The sequence below is a fragment of the Hyperolius riggenbachi genome, chromosome 9 (genome assembly GCF_040937935.1).
Source record: "Hyperolius riggenbachi isolate aHypRig1 chromosome 9, aHypRig1.pri, whole genome shotgun sequence".
NCBI classification, from domain to species: Eukaryota; Metazoa; Chordata; class Amphibia; order Anura; family Hyperoliidae; genus Hyperolius; species Hyperolius riggenbachi.
In genome coordinates this window covers 251,289,072-251,311,193 of record NC_090654.1, presented here as the reverse complement: position 1 = coordinate 251,311,193, position 22,122 = coordinate 251,289,072, and the positions used below count along the sequence as shown (strand labels likewise).

General features: G+C 43.7%; 1 protein-coding gene across 4 annotated transcripts in view; it reads right to left on the bottom strand.

Annotated features, from left to right (window-relative positions):
* The window catches only part of MIDEAS (mitotic deacetylase associated SANT domain protein), a 153,192-nt gene that overhangs the window by 48,203 nt on the left and 82,867 nt on the right, over nucleotides 1-22,122 (bottom strand). Inside the window, exon 1 of one of the 4 annotated variants that reach the window (XM_068254284.1) lies at nucleotides 11,273-11,358. The exons of the other annotated variants lie outside the window; for them this stretch is intronic. The gene's annotated coding sequence lies outside the window, so the exon portion shown is untranslated. Of the gene's footprint in view, nucleotides 1-11,272; nucleotides 11,359-22,122 lie in introns of those variants that run through there. 4 annotated transcript variants of the gene reach the window in all.

The following is a 22,122-nucleotide window of genomic DNA, read 5'->3' as shown; positions in this document are numbered from 1 at the left end:
TGCTGCATCATATCTGCATTAAGCAAAGTGTCCTTCTGCAGGGCTTACATCATCATCTGTAATAAGATCACTTCTCAGGTCCTCAGCTTGGGTGTCTCATTTCACAATCACTGTACTGAATAATACATCAGATGATAAGCTACTTCTCTCCACTGAGACAATCTATTCCACGGCATTAAAAAAAAAAATGGGAGCGCACGGCAATATCTAACATTACCGACAATAAAACTTCTCATTAATTACCACAGGAATAAAATTACAGCTGCTGCCTCCCTCCCCGAGCTGACTCAATTATCAGGGAGTTCAAGATGACAATGAATAAATCTACACGTAAATGTAAAAGAGGAAAAAAAAAGCCACTTAAAGAAAAAAGGCATTCAAAATACCTCCCAAGCAAATATTATGCATTTAAGAAGATGCTTTTGAATCAATTCCCCCCCCCCCCCCCCCGCATACATTACCTGCTCCGGCAGCGCGACTCCCCTGGTCTCTGCTGTCTTCTTCTCCGCTCTGGTCTGGTCTCCGACATGCTTCACTTTTTCCTGTCCGGCAGGAAGTTTAAACAGTAGAGCGCCCTCTACTGTTTAAACTTCCTGCCGGGCAGGAGGAAGTGAAGCGTGCCGGAGACCAGACCAGAGAAGACAGCAGAGACCAGGGGACTCGCGCCGGCCGGAACAGGTAATGTATACCCGCTGTATTGCGTTGCTCGTCGGGCATTCGAACGCCGCTATCGACGCACTCCCAACCCGCCAGCGATCGAGAAAAATCTTCCGCACAGACGGATCGACGGGAATCGACAGGAACGATCGATTCCAGACGGAAATCGATCGTTCTGTCAGCAGTGTGCGCGGCGATTTCACAGCCGATTCAATCACTGTGATAGAATCGACCGTATATTGGCGGGAAAATAGTTAGGTGTATGGGCCCCTTTAGAGAACCTTAGGTGGGCATTTTTGTAAAAAAAAAAAAAATGGTGATGCTGCCTGATTTGGGGGTGGGGGTGAAAGTGGGAGGTCATCCCTCAATCCACAATTTTTTGCCTATAAAAACAAACAAACAGTCGTGACCCCTGGGGAAGCGGGGAGAGACGGAGATGTCCAATGAGAGCTGGGGTAGCTCTACTGCACAGATAACTGCTGCGGCATAGTGGCAGCTGCTAATCAGTGGCTGGTGGTAGTTGCTGTCACAGTGGCAGTTGCTAATCAATGGCTGGTGGTAGTTGCTGTCACAGTGGCAGTTGCTAATCAATGGCTTTTACTGCTGCTGGCACAGTGGCGGCTGCTAATTAGTGGCTGCTACCGCTACAGTGATGGCTGTATTGTATTAGATTGTATTAGATTGTGAGCTCCTTTGATGGACAGTTAGTGACAAGACACATATACACACATACATACATATACACACATATATATTATATATATATATATATATATATATATATATATATACACACACACACACACACACACACACACACACTGTACAGCGCTGTGCAAGATGTCAGCGCTATATAAATACTCAATAATAATAACCTACAGGTGAGCAAAGGGGGAGGCACAAGGTGGCCCCTGCATGCAGCGCTGCAGCTACGGCCTGCAGGCCACAAGGAATTAACAACTGTAGAGTCTTTGGGGACCACCAGAAAATGATCGGTGGCCGCATTTGGACCCCAGGCTGGACTTTGGACATGCCTGATCTACTGTAAGACCTTAATCAGGTAACCGGAAGCTAATTAGCAGAAGAGGTCTTACCCCTATATAGATAGCTGCACAGCTACAAGACAAACAGAGCTGCACAGAGACTTTTTCAATTTAGCAAATGTCCGGTTTCAACGACAATTCTAACAGAATAATAGGGATCCCCCCAAACAAATCCACTTTCTAAAAATGCCAGCGGTTCTCAAACGCAAGCGTCACGCCGGATCTCCAGGACTTGGAGAAATACTTCAAAAACTTGCCCATTACCAAAGCATCAGTCACATTAGCTGAAAAACACAGCAGAATCCTAATATAAATAAGACACCAAAAGAACATTGTGTGCAGATTAGAGTTTCTCAGTTTCTATGGTGACCACCCTAAACGCATTTAAAGGTCTGACTTGTAAAAAAAAAAAATATGAATACGGGGCCCCCCCTTTTACCTCAGAAAGACAGCAGTGCACAGCACAGGCATCAATAATTCACCCTATTGAAAGCAGTAATTGCCCTGTCACTGCTGAGCAGGTCATGCAGACATCACCCTGCACGTGCTGACACAGGATCCTGTCCATCCTATAATACTCTGACTGCACAGATTTCAGGGCTTGCCTATGCAAAAAGACTACAGAAAACCGACGCCCTCTTTACACAAGGTAAGCTGGTTTCACGCAGCGAGAGGTGCAATGGTCCTGTGGCGGGGCGAGGTCCACATCCCTGTAAAATGGGTCACCCTGCTTAGTCACATCCTTCAATGCTTGCTCTGCAAGGGCTGAATCCACAGACAGCTGGATCTGCAGAATGACTGCATTCATTGCTAATTATTGATGGAACAATAACAGTGGCAGTCTGTATTTGTCAATCAGCCACAAACAAGAGCCCAAACACAGGGCGGCTCTGGCACCTCACAGATGTAAACAGTCGCTGATGCTCTGCAAAGAAGCCCACAGCTCACCCGCTTCTTGTGGGATGTGGTTTTTGCTGGTGCAGATACTGTAGGTTTTCTGTCCTCAGCATTAGTACTGTACATGCAAACTATTTCACAAAAGGAAACCATGTTCCCTTGAACTGACTGAACCCTTCCCTTTTCAGGTTACGAAACAGACACGTGGAACAAAACAGTGTTTGAAAAGATATCAATTTCAGGCGCTGGCTAAATGGTCTGGAAACAATGGGGCAGATGCATCAAAAGCTAAGAAAAGGAAAACTAAACCAGAACGGGTATGAAAATAGGGCAGGTGCCCAGATCAAGGATTCTGATTGGTTGAACAACTGCTCCACTTCTGTACTGGTTTGCACCCAATTTGCTGCCATAGTCCTTGCACTGGTTTTGATACAATTCAATGAATCTTACAATTCCCATCTGGCTGTAACCAGAGCAATGACAGAGGCATATCGTGGCACTGCAGACGCACACAGGAGCCTTTTACCACAATAAACAATTATGGTGAAAATTCAATGCGAGTACATGTCCCCTTTATGTTGGCCGCTTCCTCTTCCGCAATCTGTAAAATGGGAATCACAGTCTAGTATAACTTATAATAAACTTATTTTTCTACACTTTATTGCCCAAAGTTATTAAATTTGCATTTATCTCACAGTAATGTCATCTGTGTAAAAATCACAAGTTCCCCCCTGCTCAGAGCATTGCTAGGTGGTGTCATTACATGGATATGGCATATCATATAATTCATTCTAGTCTTTGATGATGTCCGCTGTGCTTTTAGAGATGCTCACCAGTTACTGAATCCTGGTGGGATTAATATTGTGACAGCATAATTATATCTATTTGCGTTTAGAGTGCGACTAACTCCAGACAAGGTCCCACTTACCCGAGTGGAGATGGATGTTCTGCACACGTGCTGACTGTGCTTGCTCAGGGAATACAATCTACCTGCTGGTTTTCACCTTATCAAGCCCTGTGCACAATATCCCCACAAGGAATCCTATTGCAACCTAAATGTCATACTCCAAACATAAGTGTAGGTCAGTGTTTCTGGTCCTGCATAACACAGTTAGTGTAATTGTCAGATTCAGCTCAGTACATATTGCAATGACACCTGGTAACTTGGGCGCCGGTTTGAATGACGATAGTTAAACAGTAATATAGTATTACTGATTTTTTTTTTTGTATAGACTTACCAGGTACACTATTCTTGCACGAACTCTCCCTCCTAATGCCTAACACTAACCTCCCCTGCCTAATGCCTGACCGGAAACCCCTTTTTCAGGCACCCAAACTACTAGAAATTCAGCTAGTGCTACCCGATCAGTTGCCAAACTACTAACCAAATCGGCTAGTTTCAACTCACCACCTCAGCACAGTGTAACTGCAATTTCGACATTGTGTGATATTACACATGTTCATATTTACGGTGTCCAGTTTTGGCACTGAAGCGGTTCATGAGCAGATCATCGGAAATACAGAAAATTAGTGAAAAGCACACAGACCCGCAAGTAACCAGAGAACAACCATATAGCATCAAACTCGTAAATGTGAGATCTGTGCACAGCAGCTTACAACACACGCTGGAATAACGTCAACTGCAGTGTAATTATTATGGGCTGACTGCATAATCCAAACACCGCTAAAGTGCTGGAGACAGATCTAAGCAGATTTGCAGAACTTTGTCATTGTTTATGTGTGGGAGTCTAAGCAAAATAAAAAAAATTACTCTTGTGTAGTACAAAACATACCAGGACCAATGTAATACAGCAAACCTGTAAGGTTCTGGGACAGAGGAGTGGGTACAAAAATTATCCGACAGTTTTTAACAGGGCTGTGGATTCGGAGTCGGAGTCGTGGAGTTGGAGTCGTGGAGTCGTGGAGTCGGGCAATTTTGGGTGCCTGGAGTCGGAGTCGGGAAAAAATGCACCGACTCCGACTCCTAATGAATTTGTAACTGTAATTAAAATAGAAAATATGATAAAATGTTCTATTTCTCAGATAATAGTCATTAAAAATAATGTATATATACAGTATATATACAGTAATAGCTGTGCTTAGTCCACAAAAATGTCCAAAAAAATAAACCAATCAAAATTAGTTACTTGTGCTGCTTCAATAAAGCAGTCCCTGTATTTATAAGGTCAGATATACATATCTGATTGTGACTGTATATATGATGTGTACACAGGAATCTCTTATATATACTAAATAACATCTATGCTGTAAGAATAAAGCCTGATGTGTAGCTGTGTCACTAATAGAGATGGTCAACGAGATGGAAATAATTCTGCATTGACGCTGATTTATGCAAATGTATGCACTCCCTTTGCTGATGAAATCAAATAATTTTATATGTTGTTAAAATTTGGTTTGGTGACTACAAATTAAAGGGTAACTGAGACGGATGAAAAGTAAAGTTTTATACATACCTGGGGCTTCCTCCAGCCCCCTTCAGGCTAATCAGTCCCTCGCTGTCCTCCACCACCCGGATCTTCTGCTAGGAGTCCTGGTAATTCAGCCAGTCAGGGCAGTCCAGCCACGTGCCGCTCCCACAGCCAGGAACATTCTGCACCTGCGCAATAGTGCTGCACAGGTGTAGTATGCTCCTGGCAGCGGAGTGTGTGCATGCGCACTACGCCCGACTGGCTCAAGTACCTGGACTCATAGCAGAAGATCCAGGTGGTGGAGGAGGACAACGAGGGACTGATTATCCTGAAGGCGGCTGGAGGAAGCCCCAGGTATGTATAAAACTTTAATTTCATCTGTCTCAGGTTTACTCTGTTACACAGTAGTACTATACTCTACATATGCACTCCCCACAGAGCTGCAGGGAATCCACTGAGAATGCTGTGCACATTGAACACAGAGGTGTTGTCTGTTTACAATCTCCTCATTCCCCTGCAGAGTACCTGCACATCACTCTTACATGTACCCACACTTGCATTGCCTAGGGCCTGATAGATGTTCTTTGTTCCGGTTTGTACCTTTTACAAGTACTCTTACCAAGGACTAGTTTTAGTCTAAAGGGAATAAATATAGTAGTCTACATATCCTTCTCACCTCAGTTGTCTTGTAAAATTCCTAAGCGTTGGCAGTTAAGAGACGAATTTCATGTTGCATACTTTTAATCAACAAAATTGTAATATGCAAATTAGAGGAGTCGGAGTCGAGGAGTCGGAGGAATCCTAAACTGAGGAGTCGGAGTCGGTGGATTTTTGGACCGACTCCACAGTCAGGTATCCAAAAATTGCTCTTACTCCACAGCCCTGATACCTCGGAGCTCGGGCTTCTACGGAAATAGCTGAGACCAAACAGGTTTTTGCTACTATACAGGTGTAGATGGCTCGCACCTGTGCAGTAGAATTGACCGGTTCGGTATCAGCAGAAAAAGCAGAGCCCGGTCAGGTACTACTGTAAATAAAGTGCCGTCAACAAGGGTTTTCACCTGGACCCAGCACAGGAACAGTGAAGAGCAGCAGGACAGGGGATGGGAAAGTGCCCAAATTTCTTTCAAGGCTCTGGCGATTGTGGGACGTTGCTTGGTTGGCCATGGCGCTCGTCGGTTAGGCACTGCCCATTCAAGTGAATGGCAACACTTGTTCTGCACTTTTACTGTTTGCACAAATGCCTCGTTCTGATCACGATTTGATTCAGCCGACCCTTGAAGCAACATGCAGCTTCCAAGGTCGCTTACTGCCGTGTGTCCGTGTCCCCCTGCGGGGGTGAAAGACATTGGATCGCCACAGAAAGCTGTCAAATGCTTTTCTGGACACTTGCAGAAAAGCATTTGACCAAGACGCCACGAGACACCTGGCAGTCACCCTGTGAACAAGCCTTAAGTGTCCAAAACACCTGAGTTGATAAAATGAGTTGGTCAAGGAGGTTCTAAAGCTATGTACACACACTAGCAACCATCTAGCAATTCGGGTCTTTTGCAATGCCCGTCATGCATGATCCCTACTCACTATAGTAACAGACGCACCACTAGCCTCTAGGCTAGTGATGCATCTGTACAGAACTCAGCCCCCTACTGTCTCCTAAGGGACAGTTTTCCAATCCCAGCGAGTAACCATCATACGCAGGTACGAGGTGTTCTTACTCAAATTAATGAAGCTTGGAATTTGAATAAAGTATTTGATTTACTAGTGCTTTGGACAATCAATTGAAGAGCATAATGAAGAAGTATGAGAGTGGATTGATTGATTTATGTTGATTGGCTGGTTTTAATCATGTGATCAGGTCTTATTTTGGGTTCCTGTGTCGGCTGAAATAGGTGAAGAATTTGTGTAGACTATTCTGATCATGTCTGGTTAACACTCTCTCTTATAGTTAGTACAGCGCAAGTCACAGGCTGATTGGTTGCTATGGGCACAGAACTTTACTTGCAATTTGTTAAGGCCCAGTGTGATGCTGAAGCATTATTAACGCTTTATCGCATGATCACCTTGTATAACAAGAAATTACACCCTCAAATGAGACCATTGCTGGTACCAAGGAGCAAGAGTAACTGGAATCAGGCTGTCCACTGCAAACCAAACCCTTCTCTAGCCTAGTTCATCATTCCCTTCCTTATAGTGCTCCTGGAAGCCACTCGTCACCCTTGGTACTGCTGTCCCTCCTCCCTTCTTTGGAGACTCAGAACGCCTCACTTGGTTACTGCCTATTAGGGATGATCAAGAAGATGCAAATACTTCTGAAATTATGTAAATTTTTATGCAAATATATGCAGCTTGAAAAAGGACCAATCAATTTAAACCTGGGTTTAAATTGACTGGTCCATTTTCAAACTGCATGCATTTGCATATAAATTTGCATCAACTCTGAACAATTTGCATATCTGTGATCATCCCTACTGCCTATTGACCTGTCTACACAGCATCAGGGCCCCCAAAGGGTCACTTGCAGGATGAAGTTTTCTGGCAGGTGACACGGACTGTGCATGTCTGCACACCTTTAGGCCTCTTCCGGATAGGAGGCAGAACTACGCACATTTCAGCAGGGCTGTGAAGTTGGTACAAACATCATCGGACTTCAACTCAGACTCCTCAGTTTATGAAACCACCAACTCTGACTCCAGGCACCCAAAATTGCTCTGACTCCAACTCTACAGCCCTGCATTTCAGGCAATCCAATGTCCTGTCTGCCACACAAGTGCCATTCGGGTGTTAAAATGCAGTCAAATGTCAGCGTTTGTTACACCATGCGTGTCAGCGCTTGGCACATGGTGGTGCTACTCGGCAGCACAAAAACCATGACAAGCAGCAGCTGTGCATGGCTGCGCTCAGATGCGACTCCATGGGGAGGGCCCATCTTCCCAGCAACAGTACAGAGCACTAACAAGCACCCAGCCGGTGCAAGACGGATGACAGGCGGTGAATTCACTGCCTTCAACTGCTCATATGACAGAGGCTTAAAGAGGTGCTGTCAGCCATATTATCTCAGAAAACAAACACACATATATAAGTAGATAAATACTTGCTCTACTTACATAACATATGTATTGCACTGTCCAAGTTTTGATTTTAGTGATTTGTCTACAGTAAGAAAAATCCTTCTTAGCATTTCCCATTTTAAGTGTGGCTATTTTGAAGCCAATCCTAATGTAATTTCCTGCTCTACTCTTCTCTGCCCGATTTGCCCGCTCTTCCCTATAGAAAGTGCATTGTCTCAGCATGAGAAATATTGACCAATTAGAAAGGAACAGAGGTGTAGGAGGAAAAACAGGAGGGAAAGAGGCTTCAGCCAATCAGACTGTTAAGTCTGAAGGGAAATAGAGAAGCAAAAAAAGGACAACCCAGCATGCCCTGCAACTTCCTTTTTGTGTACCAAATTTTGTGTGTACCAAATAGGTACACACAAAATTTCAGTCAGGTAAACTGAGGAATGATCATCTATCAAGAAAAATAATAGTGATTTTAACTTTTGGATTGCCCGATTACTCATCCTTATTACTTGTTTACCAGATAAAAATAAAGAAGTGATTTTATCCCCGACAGTTTTACACTAAGTCTATGAAGTGCAGTGGCTTATCTGGGCAATATGGCAAATACTAAAATTGCACTCCCCCTCCCCATCAGAGCCCCTTTCCCCTGTAAAAACAGCATCCTTTTTCGCATACATTTGTTATTGTCCGTGTTTTTTAGGCACGGGATACTGTCAGTTATATTCCAATTAAGTAGCTATGGGTCTCAAAATTAAAGAAATAGACACATGCTTCCAGATAAAAGAATAAACGTAGTCACATGATCACAGATAAAAGGATCAAATAGATTCATGCCTCCAGATAATCAAGTAGTCGCATGCTGCCCAATAAAAATATTAAGTAGTCATAAGCATCAAGATAAAATAACTAAGTAGTCACACACCTCCAGATAAAATAATTAAGTAGCCAGGTGTCTCCTGATAAACATATGAGTAAAGAATTATAAATGAGAATAAACTACCAGAAAACTAACATCAGCAGAAGGAACGCTGAGACCAACAGGTGCCACAATTGTCCCAAGGCCACAAAATAAAAAATAAAGTTACTATCCCTGACTACAACAAAACTGCAACAGACTCCCAAGGTTTACAACAATTATTTTCTGCGATTCGATCCGACATGTCCGATCAGGATTTGATTGGTAGTGTAATCGATTTGCCATTGTTTTGCAATGACATTCAACCACGCTATCGAATTGAATACCAATCGGACATGTCGGATTGAATCGAATCGATGAATCTAATCACATAAAAAAATTGTATGGTGTAGATGGGGCTTTAGGCATATCAAGTGCAGAGACAAGACAGCAGACAGGCAATGCATGCGACACTATGCAAATTAAAGCAAAATATATGCATTCACCAAAAAGAATGACAGTAAGCAAAATACAGGGACTGCCCCCAGCGAGCAAAGAGAAGCCTGTTAGATGCAACGAATAAAAGTGTAGGCAGGCAGAGAATAACTCACGTGCATGGAGGGGATTCTGCATGTGTGCGCTAACCCAGCACACTGTGTGTAGAAGCGGTCCACAGATGTTGGTCCAGCCCCCATCCCCAGTGATGCCCTCATCTAGTCCCACCTACTGCAGCCGCTGAGTCAGGTGGACTCGCGGAAGAGCTCAGAACCTTGGGCGTTGCTAGGATGCGGAACATGACGGACATGATGACGGTACTATGTTGCACTCTGGTCACTGCAGATATGAGGTCTGAAGGCAGCGGTAGCAGCACAGGGGCAGGCATGGCATCTATGGTGCTGTGGCGCCCATGACACGAGCCACACCTGCACCTCTACAGGTACGCCGCTGCTGAAGTGGACATCACTTTGACCGTTACCGATTCTGCTGTAGTTTGTAGAAAAAAGAATTTCATGAAGTATACACTTTTTAAATCAAAATCAGAATATTAAGCAGAACCACAAGACTAAAGCTAATCATACACGATACAATATTATTGGCCAATAAGATAGATTCAACAAAAATGTCTAATTGGGCAGATTGTGGTTAAAGAGTAACTGTCGGGCATAAAATCAATTCTCTATTTTTATCTGGTAAACAAGTAATAAGGATGCTAACCAGGCAATGCAAAATTTAAAAAACACTCTTATTTTTCTTCTCCATAAAAACATCATTCCTCAGTTTCTTTGGCTCTTATTTGATAGATCTGCTGCACAAAGGAAGTTGCAGGGCTGCTTTCCTTTCCCCTCAGACTTCACTAATGCAGCCTGATTGGCTGAAGCCTCTTTCCCTCCTGTTTTCCCCTCCCACACCTCTGTTCCTCTCTGACTGGCCAATATTTCTCAATGCACTTTCCCACTTTTTTCTGCACACCTGGGTGGGAGTGTCTGAAGACTGGGAGGAGGGCGGACAATGATAAACAGACAAAGTAAGGGAGGAAATGATGACAGGATTGGCTTCATGATAGACAAAGACAAAATGGATAATCCTAAGGATTTTCTCATTTTTTACTATAGAAAAATCACTAAAATCAAAATGTGGGCAGTGCAATACATATTTAAGTAGAGCAAGTATTTATCTACTTAAATGTGGTTTTTTTTTTCTGAGATAGTTATGGCTGACCGCTCCACTGTAGTACAGTGGTTGCCCCACAAGCAGCATCCCATGATCAGGGTAGGTGGTTTTTGCCATTATCAACCCGCAATCTTTTTCGTAATGTCCACTGTGGGACGATTGGTGCTGTGATTGAATACGTTTACATGCTGTAACCATTTTCATTGTGATGCCGCAGGCATGGAAGAGTTTCCCAGCCGAGCAGAAACTGCACACAATGATCTGTTCCTGCATCCAGCTCCAGTGTGTCCAATGTTCCCAGCACGCATTACACATACCAACAACAGACTGATGAGCTCAGTGCTGGCATCCAGCAGCCCTGTGTATGTTCATCAATAATTACAGCAATTACTGTACAGCCACAAGATCTGACAACTGATAACTCGAGCTACAAGGCTGCTTTTCTCCATAAAACACAGCAGAGAGGAACTCTGGGAAAAGGTAACGGGCTACATCAGAACAGCTGCACACTTGGCCTGAATCAATCAGGGCCCTTTCCCCACTACTGGCATTTGATGATCGCATCCAGATCACAAGCGAATCGCAAAATGCGAGGTGCAATAAAAGATGGAATCCGCTTACGAAGTGTTTTTCCCCCCGAAGCGCAATCGTCATCCTGCCGCAAAACTACGGCCTATGCCTCTATTCCATGGGCAGTTGAACTGTGTGCTCAGCAAGCAGTTGCCAGGCAGCAGCGACAAGCAGTTACCAGGCAGCAGTGAGCAATTGTGAGAGTTTGAGAGGCATTTCACTGCCTATTAACTGCCCATGGAAAAGAGGCCTAAAGGTGGCCACACACCATGCAATCTGACTGTACAATCAATCCCCAATTTTAGCACTTTCATGTAGCATAAGAGACTAACTGAAAAATATATCCAAGTCACAGTGAATCTATTGGTGTTATACTACATGGATGTTGGTACGATTGTATAAAAATTGTACAGTCAGATTGCATAGTGTGTGGCCACCTTTAGTCTTATACAAACACTAGATGGTTCTTGGTAGAGGCAGGCGATCAGGACCGCTTATGCCGAGAATCTGGCGTGTGTATGGAGGCAAATGGCTGAGGATTTCAATCCCTTCAAGAGGAAAGCGGGATATCAGAAGCAAATAAACAGCTTTTCCTAGGAGGTTGCTAAGAGTTTACAGTGCATGTGTCATGTGTTTGTCATTTGTTTACTTTGTGTCCTCAGTGACAGCAATACGATCCGAAAAAAAACTAAGCATATGTAACCTAGCAGAACAAATACAATAATACAATGCAACAGGACACAAGGACAAAAACTCAGTGTACAGCATTCCATAGGAGAAAATGCAGACCTCAAATTCAGGCAGTTTTACACTCATTGCTAGAACATTATGTGAAATTAATACAGGGGCTGTGGAGTCGGTGCAAACATCATGCAACTCCAACTCCTCTGTTTATGAAACCTCCGACTCCAGGTACCCAAAAATTGTTCGGCTAATTAGTCTAAGGCTACTTGCACACTAAGACGTTGCGTTAGGTGCTACGTTAAGGTCGCATAACGTGCACCTAACGCAAGGCCTGGTGCTCTTCGATGTGGTCGTCTGATTGAGCCGCGTTGTGCAGCTCACTCTGGCGTCCGTGATGCGTACTCTTGGACGCATGCGGCATCACGTGGTCCTGCCCGGCCAATCGCTGCACAGAGCGGCCGCACCAGGAAGTAAACACTGCACGTCACAACATGCAGTGAATATTAATTAGCCATGTGCCTGGCCGCTCTCCGCTCCTCCCCAACATGACTGAACATGTGCAAACAGTCTAACGCGGCTTAAGCCGCTGTAACGCCGTAGCATGCTGCACTTTCGGGAGAACGTGCAGCGTTACATGTAACGCAACGTGGACAGTGTGAACAGCCTACTTGTGTTACATTGCTGTGCGTTGGGGGAGCGTTACAGGCTGCACTAACGTGCGCCTGTAACGTCCCTGTGTGTAAGCAGCCTAAAGCCGCATCTACACGAGTAGATGCGGCCGCGATGCTCCTTATCAATCGAGCCGCTGATGCGGCTCGATTGATAAGATCCAACAGGACGGATCTCCGCACCACCGATTCCCTGCTCGATCCCCGCGAGGGGACAATGGCAGGGAATCGTGCGGGAGATAAGCGGCGCCGGTGGGGACGGGCGGGCACGAGCGGGGAATCGAATGCGGCGCACGCGCAGCGAGCGGGGACGCGGCGGGCACGCGGAAGAGGCGATCTGGCGGCTAATCGAGCCGCCGGATCGCTGCAATGTCCCATGGTGTAGATGGGGCTTAAAGGTGGCCACACACCATACAATTTTCATTCAATTTAAGAATTGCAATCAATTTTTCTGACCGATTGTAACATTTCAAAAATATGACCAATGTACCACACACATATGTTCATTTTTTTCCCTCAATTATGATAAAAATGATTGGAAACTCAGAGAAAATTGCAAGGTTGTGTATATTAATAAATTAACAATCCAACACACCCCATACAATCTTTAGTAGAAATTGAAGAGAAATATCTGGCATTCCGGATCGATTTAAATCGGAAAAAAAAAAACGGGAAATCTGATCAGATTTTTCAGTTGAATGAAAAAAGAGGTTTCGATTTTTTCAAGAGATACGATCGTTTTTTATCAAATTACTGTAAAATCGGATCATTTTATTGTATCGTGTGTGGCCACCTTAATACTTACCAGAGCAGTGAAGTTGGTACAAAAATCATTCGACTCCTCAGTTTGTTGAAACCACTGACTCCGAATCCAGGTACCCAAAATTGCGCCGACTCAGACTCCACAGCCCCCGATTAATACTGTACTAAAAGTTTTTCAACTATTTTGCAAAAAATTGTGGCATTTATGACAGTCTCCTACTTACAAATGACTCAACTTACAACATTTCAGTGATCCAAAGTTGTCTTCATGTACAGAATATACAATAGTGTTTTATATGACATATTTTTTGTTGTTAAACTTAAAGAGAAACAGTGACCAAGAATTGAACTTCATCCCCAATCAGTAGCTGATACCTCCTTTCCCATGAGAAATCCATTCCTTTTCACAAACGGATCATCAGGGGTTCTGTATGGCTGATATTGCGGTGAAACCCCTCCCACAGGAAACTGTGAGGACCATGGTCCTGGCAGTTTCCTGTCTGAACCTTGTTGCATTGTGGGAAATTGCTGTTTACAGCCGTTTCCAACTGCCAAAAAAGCAAGCAGCATCTTTCCACTGACATCACCTGCCTGCAGTAAAAAATGTCACCATGTGATAAATGTCAGAATGTCAAACGGAGAGAACGGCTTTTACAATGGGCAATTACTGACTAAATCCTTTATACATAATTGTAAAAATGAAGTACTTTTTTTATTACATTATTTTCACTGTATTGTATAAACTGCTGTAAGTAGATTAAGGCTTGGGTTCCCAATGGCATGGATGGAAAAACTGATCAGTTTTTAACGGCATCAGTTTTCCATCTCCGACGTTCCGTTCGTGCACGATTGATACAACTCATCTGTTGATCCTGAAAAAATTACTGCAGATCCAAACTGGAGTTCTGACCAGCGGATCAGATCTGCTTGAACCAACCCATGTGCATGGATCCATAGGTTAACATTGGATCCGTTACCGTTTCACTACTTAGTGCCAGTGTGACCCGGGCCTTAAACACTTCGCTCTGGGTCACTCCGGCAGCGTTTTTCCGTCGATGAATCTGCAGTGTTGGCTGACAGCCAGCTGAGTCTAGCTGACTGTCAATATAAGGGAATTTGCATGCATAAAAAAACAACCCTGCTGGATTTTTTTTCCCCACAGTGGGAAAAATCCATAATGCTCCCACACTGCGATTGTGAACTGGAAAGCATTATGTGTATGTTCACGGCCGCTATTTTGTCAAGTAACTCCTCTCCCAGATTAAAAGTACAATCAAAACAATCAAAAAATAGGAGCGAAGACTGAAGTCTCTATGGTATTCAGAGCCTTTGCTAGCCATAGGGGAGTAATATTTTTTTCTTCTTAGATTGCTTCACTTTTGCGTTAATGTGGTCCGATACAACGCAGAGGCGTGAACACGCACAAACAATTGTATGAGCAGAGATCACATGCAGCAACGCAGCCCAAATAAACACGCAAAGTGAGACCTTTTCAATATAGCATCTCGGAAGCAAAGTTCGAACGCTCCTATAGACAACCCTTTGATATAAGGAGTCGCTGGGTTTCAGTGTGCCGTGTATATGGACTGCAGTGCTCACATTATGCAGAGCATGTAACTTCTGCACTCATATGTGAAGGATAATGCATACTAGCACACAGGAAGTACACGGTTACCTCACTGAGTGCGCAGAGGCCAGGGTGTTGGAGAATGAAGCTGGAAAGTGTCCCCACACACACTTCCAAGTGGAAGAACAGCTTTTGTCTGTCTTCGCACAATCTCGCTCAGTCTCACATGGCAAACAATGCAGGCTGGCAATGTTCCTCTTATTGTGTCAGGCTGACCTATGTGCGTAACCAACGCAGGCCACGCTTCAGCAAGACTCAGGACAGGAACAGAGTCCTCACTGAGAATGACATCATCAAAGCAGGCTTTATAAGCAAAGGATGATTTCAACTGTTGCTTCTAAAGAGGAAGTCCTTACTTTTTATTGTCTTAGTTATACATGGAGTCATAATATATTATTACATAGTAGTTTACAAGGAGTATTAACCCTTACATGGTTTAGAAACCAGGGCTGTGGAGTCGGAGTCGGAGTCGTGGAGTCGGAGTCGTGGAGTCGGGCAATTTTGGGTGCCTGGAGTCGGAGTCGGCAAAAAATGCTCCAACTCCTAATGAATTTGTAACTGTAATTAAAATAGAAAATATGACAAAATGTTCTATTTCTCAGATAATAGTCATTAAAAATAATGTATATATACAGTATATATACAGTAATAGCTGTGCTTAGTCCACAAAAATGAAATTAACCAATCAAAATTAGTTACTTGTGCTGCTTCAATAAAGCAGTCCCCGTATTTTTAAGGTCAGATATACATATCTGATTGTGACTGTATATATGATGTGTACACAGGAATCTCTTATATATACTAAATAACATCTATGCTGTAAGAATAAAGCCTGATGTGTAGCCATGTCACTAATAGAGATGGTCAACGAGATGGAAATAATTCTGCATTGATGCTGATTTATGCAAATGTATGCACTCCCTTTGCTGATGAAATCAAATCATTTGATATGTTGTTAAAATTTGGTTTGGTGACTACAAATTAAAGGGTAACTGAGACGGATGAAAAGTAAAGTTTTATACATACCTGGGGCTTCCTCCAGCCCCCTTCAGGCTAATCAGTCCCTCGCTGTCCTCCACCACCCGGATCTTCTGCTATGAGTCCTGGTAATTCAGCCAGTCAGCGCTGTCCGGCCGCATGCCGCTCCCACAGCCAGGAACATTCTGCACCTGCGCAATAGTGCTGCACAGGTGTAGTATGCTCCTGGCGGCGGAGTGTGTGCATGCGCACTACGCCCGACTGGCTCAAGTACCTGGACTCATAGCAGAAGATCCAGGTGGCAGAGGAGGACAACGAGGGACTGATTATCCTGAAGGCGGCTGGAGGAAGCCCCAGGTATGTATAAAAGCTTAATTTCATCTGTCTCAGGTTTACTTTGTTACACAGTAGTACTATACTCTACATATGCACTCCCCACAGAGCTGCAGGGAATCCACTGAGAATGCTGTGCACATTAAACACAGAGGTGTTGTCTGTTTACAATCTCCTCATTCCCCTGCAGAGTACCTGCACATCATTCTTACATGCACCCACACTTACATTGCATAGGGCCTGATAGATGTTCTTTGTTCCGGTTTGTACCTTTTACAAGTACTCTTACCAAGGACTAGTTTTAGTCTAAAGGGAATAAATATAGTAGTCTACATATCCTTCTCACTTCAGTTGTCTTGTAAAATTCCTAAGCGTTGGCAGTTAAGAGACGAATTTCATGTTACATACTTTTAATCAACAAAATTGTAATATGCAGATTAGAGGAGTCGGAGTCGAGGAGTCGGAGTCGGTGGAATCCTAAACTGAGGAGTCGGAGTCGGTGGATTTTTGGACCGACTCCACAGCCCTGTTAGAAACAATGTAGTTTTATGCTGCTCAAACTGGACCCAGTGTCACTGTACACTGTGTCTCTTTGCAGGAGTGGGGAAACCGGATGCATTTAGTAAAAATAAATGCATACATGTTTTTCTCCAAATCAAAAACAACCTGCTCCACCATTTGTAAGCTCATCAGTGACGGACATCTGCTTGTACACACCCCATAAGCCTGAAAGTATCATCAGTCTTTAGATGCATGGGCATGCAAGGAGGAGAGTCACTGCTTAGTCATCTGCAAACACTGATTGTTTCCTTTCAATCGCACTACCAAGTACTGGAATAGCTCGTTGAGCTAAGCAAATCATTGCAGCTTATAACAGGTGGATGGAAATGAAGTTGGCGTGTAATGCAGAAAACTATCTGTAAAGGTGCATATGCACTTCTTGATTTTATGTCGCCCTGTATGCAGGGAGTTTGAATATCGCACTACAACACAGAAGTGTGAACAGGCCCATAGAACTGTATAGGTAGTGAGTTGACATGGGGAATTATTCTTCAATGGAACCAATTCAGTGTGAATGCACCCTAAAGCAAAACAGAAGCTGGGAGTCCCAGGATACCTAGAAGGGAATTTATGAGTTGTGCACAATTATACTAAAGAACCACATTTATTGCAATGGAATGTCTTTCGCGAGTATTTCCAGTTATAAGTCAACAGACCCCACCTGTGCTATGCAGTTTTTCTCAGCTTATCAATGCGGCGCTGAATGAAAAGCCAACAACTCACTGTGGATTAAACCGTAAGCAGGACACGGCAGTGTGACCTCAGAGATCACCACATGTAAACACTGGTCATAGAGGCACATGGAAAAACTTCTGTTACAAGCCTTACTTTCTAAAGCCTTGTATGAGCACTGGGTGTTCTCAGTCCTGCCACTAACCAAACACAAGGACTGCTGTAGAATCTGAGGAAAAGCCTTTAGGTAAGAGAACTGAAGGTATATCTCTTTATAATACCTAACAGCTTGTAAGTGATAGACCCGATACCTGTTCCTGCACTCAATGTATCCAAGCAGAGATCTCTCTGTGCTGCTCCCATGCCAGTCACTGATGTAAAAAAAAAAAAAAAAAAAAAGGGGGGGGGGGGGGGGGGGCTGGAAAAAAAAGGGCGCAGGGATATGCCGCTAGTAAAATAGCTAAAATTAGCGATATTCTACTAAACTTTACAGGTATTTTACAATGGCTAAAGCTAACCCTACTCTCACACAGAACAGTCCCTCTACCAATGCCTAAAGGTGCATACACACATCAGACTATAGTCTTTGGAAAATGAAAGATCACAGACCAATCTTACCACCCTTCATGTAGTATGAGAGCCATACCTTCAGTCTTTTCTGTAGAGCTGAACTCCCCATCAGAAATAAATCTTTGCAAGATGCTGCACACACAGATGCTGTACAGACACAAAAGACCAGTATCTGCAAAAGATCTATTCCTGACAAAAATCCATTCCTGCAAATTGCAATGATAGTCTATGAGATCTGCAGATCATCATACACACGATTTAACTGACATTCATCTGCAGATCAAGCAATCATCCGCAGATCTGAAAATCCATCCTGGTGGATCTGATCTGCAGATGAATGTCAGTTAAATCATGTGTGTATGATGATCTGCAGATCTCATTGACTATCATTGCAATTTGCAGGAATGGATTTTTGGCAGGAACAGATCTTTTGCAGATACTGATCTTTTGTGTCTGTACAGCATCTGTGTGTGCAGCATCTTGCAAAGATTTTTTTCTGATGGGGAGTTCAGCTCCATAGAAAAGACTGGGAAGGTATGTCTCTCATACTACATGAAGGGTGGTAAGATTGGTCTGTGATCTTTCATTTTCCAAAGACTATAGTCTGAGGTGTGCATGCACCTTAACACTGAACCGTCCCCTTTACAGATTCCTAACCCTTAACTACTTAAAGACCGCATCATGCCGATTGGTGTGAACACTGTGGCAGCCCCAAGACCGACTAACGCCAATTGGCGTGCAGTCCTGGGGGCGTGTTTTGCAGCGCTGCGATCTAAGGCAGCGCTGTACTGGGGACAACTGTGACACTCGGCTGTCCCCCTATGAGAGCCAAGTGCTGTGATTGGCTGGGTGGGGGAGAGGGGGGGGAAAAAAAAAGGGCAAATTTATTTAAAAAACAACAAAGAATTAAACATTGCAGCAGTGATCAGAACCCACCGACAGAAAGCTCTGTTGGTGGGCAGAAAGGGGGGGGGGGAAAATCACTTGTGTGCCGAGTTGTACAGCCCTGCAGCCAACCCTTAAAGCTGCAGTGGTCTGAATTGTAAAAAATAGCCTGGTCACTAGGGAGGCGTAAGCCTACAGTCCTGAAGTGGTTAAAGTGTACCAGAGACCGTATTATACCAAGATTTTATTTATTTTTTACTTACCCAGGGCTTCTTCCAGCCCCATAAGCACATCTGGTGTACCATACATGCTACCATCAGTAAGTCGTGCAATCCACATAGAAAGTGTATGAGACTTACATTTCATAGATCTAGCCTTTTGCTAGCATTGCTTTTAAAACAGACCACGAGGTACAGATCAATCATAAAACACTTTCATCAGATGTCACATTGGCCTCAATTCACTAAGATCATGCTGGAGATAAGGCAAGAGAAAACTTACCTCCACACATCGATCTTGCCTTATTAAAGTGTAGAGATAAGTTTTTACAGTGAGAAAGTTATCACTTCAGTCCTTAAAGCCAATGGGTACCACATTAAAAATAAAGTCAGATACTCACCTAAGGAGAGGGAAGGCTCGGTCCTAATGAGCCTTCCCTCTCCTCTCCCGGTGCCCTCGGTGCTGCGCTGGCTCCCCCGTTCGCGTCCGCCGCCGCAGGGACTTTGGAGGTCTTCGGGAGCACTCGGGCTCCAGAAGACGGGCCGCTCCATACTACGCACGCGCGAGTGCATCATAGAGGGCGCTCGCGCATGCGTAGTATGGAGCGGCCGCGTCATCAGGAGCCCGAGTGCTCCCAAATGCTTCCGAAAGCTCCCTTCGGCATGCGGAAGTGGCAGTATTTGACCGAACTGGTCGAATACTGCAACGGGGGATCCTGCGCGGGACCGGGCACCGGGAGAGGAGAGGGAAGGCTCATTAGGACCGAGCCTTCCCTCTCCTTAGGTGAGTATCCGACTTTTTTATTTTTTTAAATGGTAAACACTCACTTTAAAGGGAACCTAAACTGAGAAGGATATGGATGTTTCCTTTTAAACAATGCCAGCTGCCTGACTCTCCTGCTGATCTCTTTGGCTGCAGTAGTGGTTGAATCACACACCTGAAACAAGCATGCAGCTAATTCAGTCTGACTTCAGTCAGTGCACCTGCTATGCATGCTTGTTCAGGGGCTGTGGCTAAAAGTATTAGAGACAGATGATCAGCAAGACTGCCAGGCAACTAGTATTATTTTAAAAAGGAAAAATCCATATCCTTCTCAGTTTAGTTTCCCTTTAAGTTACCTCCTCTGTAGTTATTTAACAGCCTGTCTTTAACTTTAGAATTCTGGAGTTATTTTAAGGATTGAAGAGTTAACGTTAGAGATCTCTCCTTAACTTTAGGTTTGTCTGAGATAAAATATTTCCTGAATACTACATGCCTTATCGCCATGGTGATAACTCTAGAAACATTATTAAAGACAGGAGATAACCTTAGTGAATTGAGGCCATAGTAACCAAACTGTTGCCTCAGGCAGGGAAGACGATGGTCAAAAGGACAGCATGATAAGTAAAGCGGAAAGCACTCATTTTGCAGCACTTGAGTCTTAGCCAAGAAATCATCTGCATGAAGTAAGAAATGGTCTGCATGTGATTCACAGCTTGTTTTTGTTGGGCAGCCACTGTGCCATTCTTAGAGCACATGTTCCTAGAACAGCAGCCTTCACTTCCTGCTAACTGCCCATAAAGAGGTACTGTAGTGAAAACAACAATGAATAATTTTTTTTTTTTTACAATATTTATAGATCCTTTAGGTCAGTGTTTGTTCATTGTAAATGGGAAAACACTCTCCCTAATTTACATTTTGAAATGTATCACTTGGCGACATTTTTGGTCCTGTCAGGTGATCTGTACGGAATGTTCGTTACTGAGGGAGATGACTTTTTCCAACTGCCAAGCAAGCAGTATTTCCCACAATGCAACGAGGTTCACAGACACCAAACTGTCAGGACCTTAGTCATGACATCACACTGTGGGGCGGGTTTCACCTATTGTTGTATTTATTAATATCCAATTGAGGATACAATGTTTTCAACAAAATCAAATTCTTACACTGGCTTTTAGACCATAAAATAAAGAATCAGAATTCTAATCAGAAATAATAATGAAAAAGGGAATCTGGAAAGAGGCTTCCTTTGATTTTCCTCACACTGCGAATAACCAGTCGCTCCTTCAGCAGTAAGCAGCGGGCAAGTGGTTAATTGGGAAGCTCTGACATGAAAACACTGTATTTACAAAGACATAAAGGTCAAAGAACAGCATCATTTCATATCAGCTACAGGGCCTGGAGAACAATGACAGCCACAGTACTCCACATTCTCCATTGTCTTGATGATGTATCACTGACTGGTTCTGTGCGCGCATTTACATAAGAGCTGACTAATGCACCGGGCACAAAATGACAGTACTTTGGAAAGAAAAAAAACAAATGGTATTTTAAAAAATAAAAAACACAAAATCATTCAAATTTATCCCACCTTTCTAGCAATCTCTTCCCTAAGAGCTCATTTGCATTATGCAATATACTACCCCCCCCCCCCCCCCCATACACCATCTAATTAGTTTTTTATTACATACAGGCATATTAAACACCATGCGCTGGTTACACCAGGCTTTCTCAGCCAGGGTTTCCTTGAACTGCAGGATTCCTTGAGGTCTATGCAGGGGTTTCTTGGTATTTTCCCCTCCAGTGGCAGTGGTTGAATGAGAACGTTTCCAAAGTATGTTTTTGGGCTCCTTGGCCCATATGCAATTCACTTTTTCTCCAGAGTTTTCACCTAGGTGATCGTTTCACAACTTGTCATTAAAATGTCTGTTAAAAACACCAGCAAGCAAGAAAATAGTCAAAATAATTGGGATAGTACTTTTTCACCTTCTTGTTGATACTTTTTCAGCTATAAAGTGCTAAAAAGGATTTTAAAGAGAAGATGAAATATCTCCTAGGACAGTGATGGCTAACCTTGGCACTCCAGCTGTGACAAAACTACAAATCCCGTCATGCCTCTGCCTCCCCGAGTTATGCTTAAGGTGGCCATACACTGGCCCGATTTGCGGCAGTTTCGACAGCAG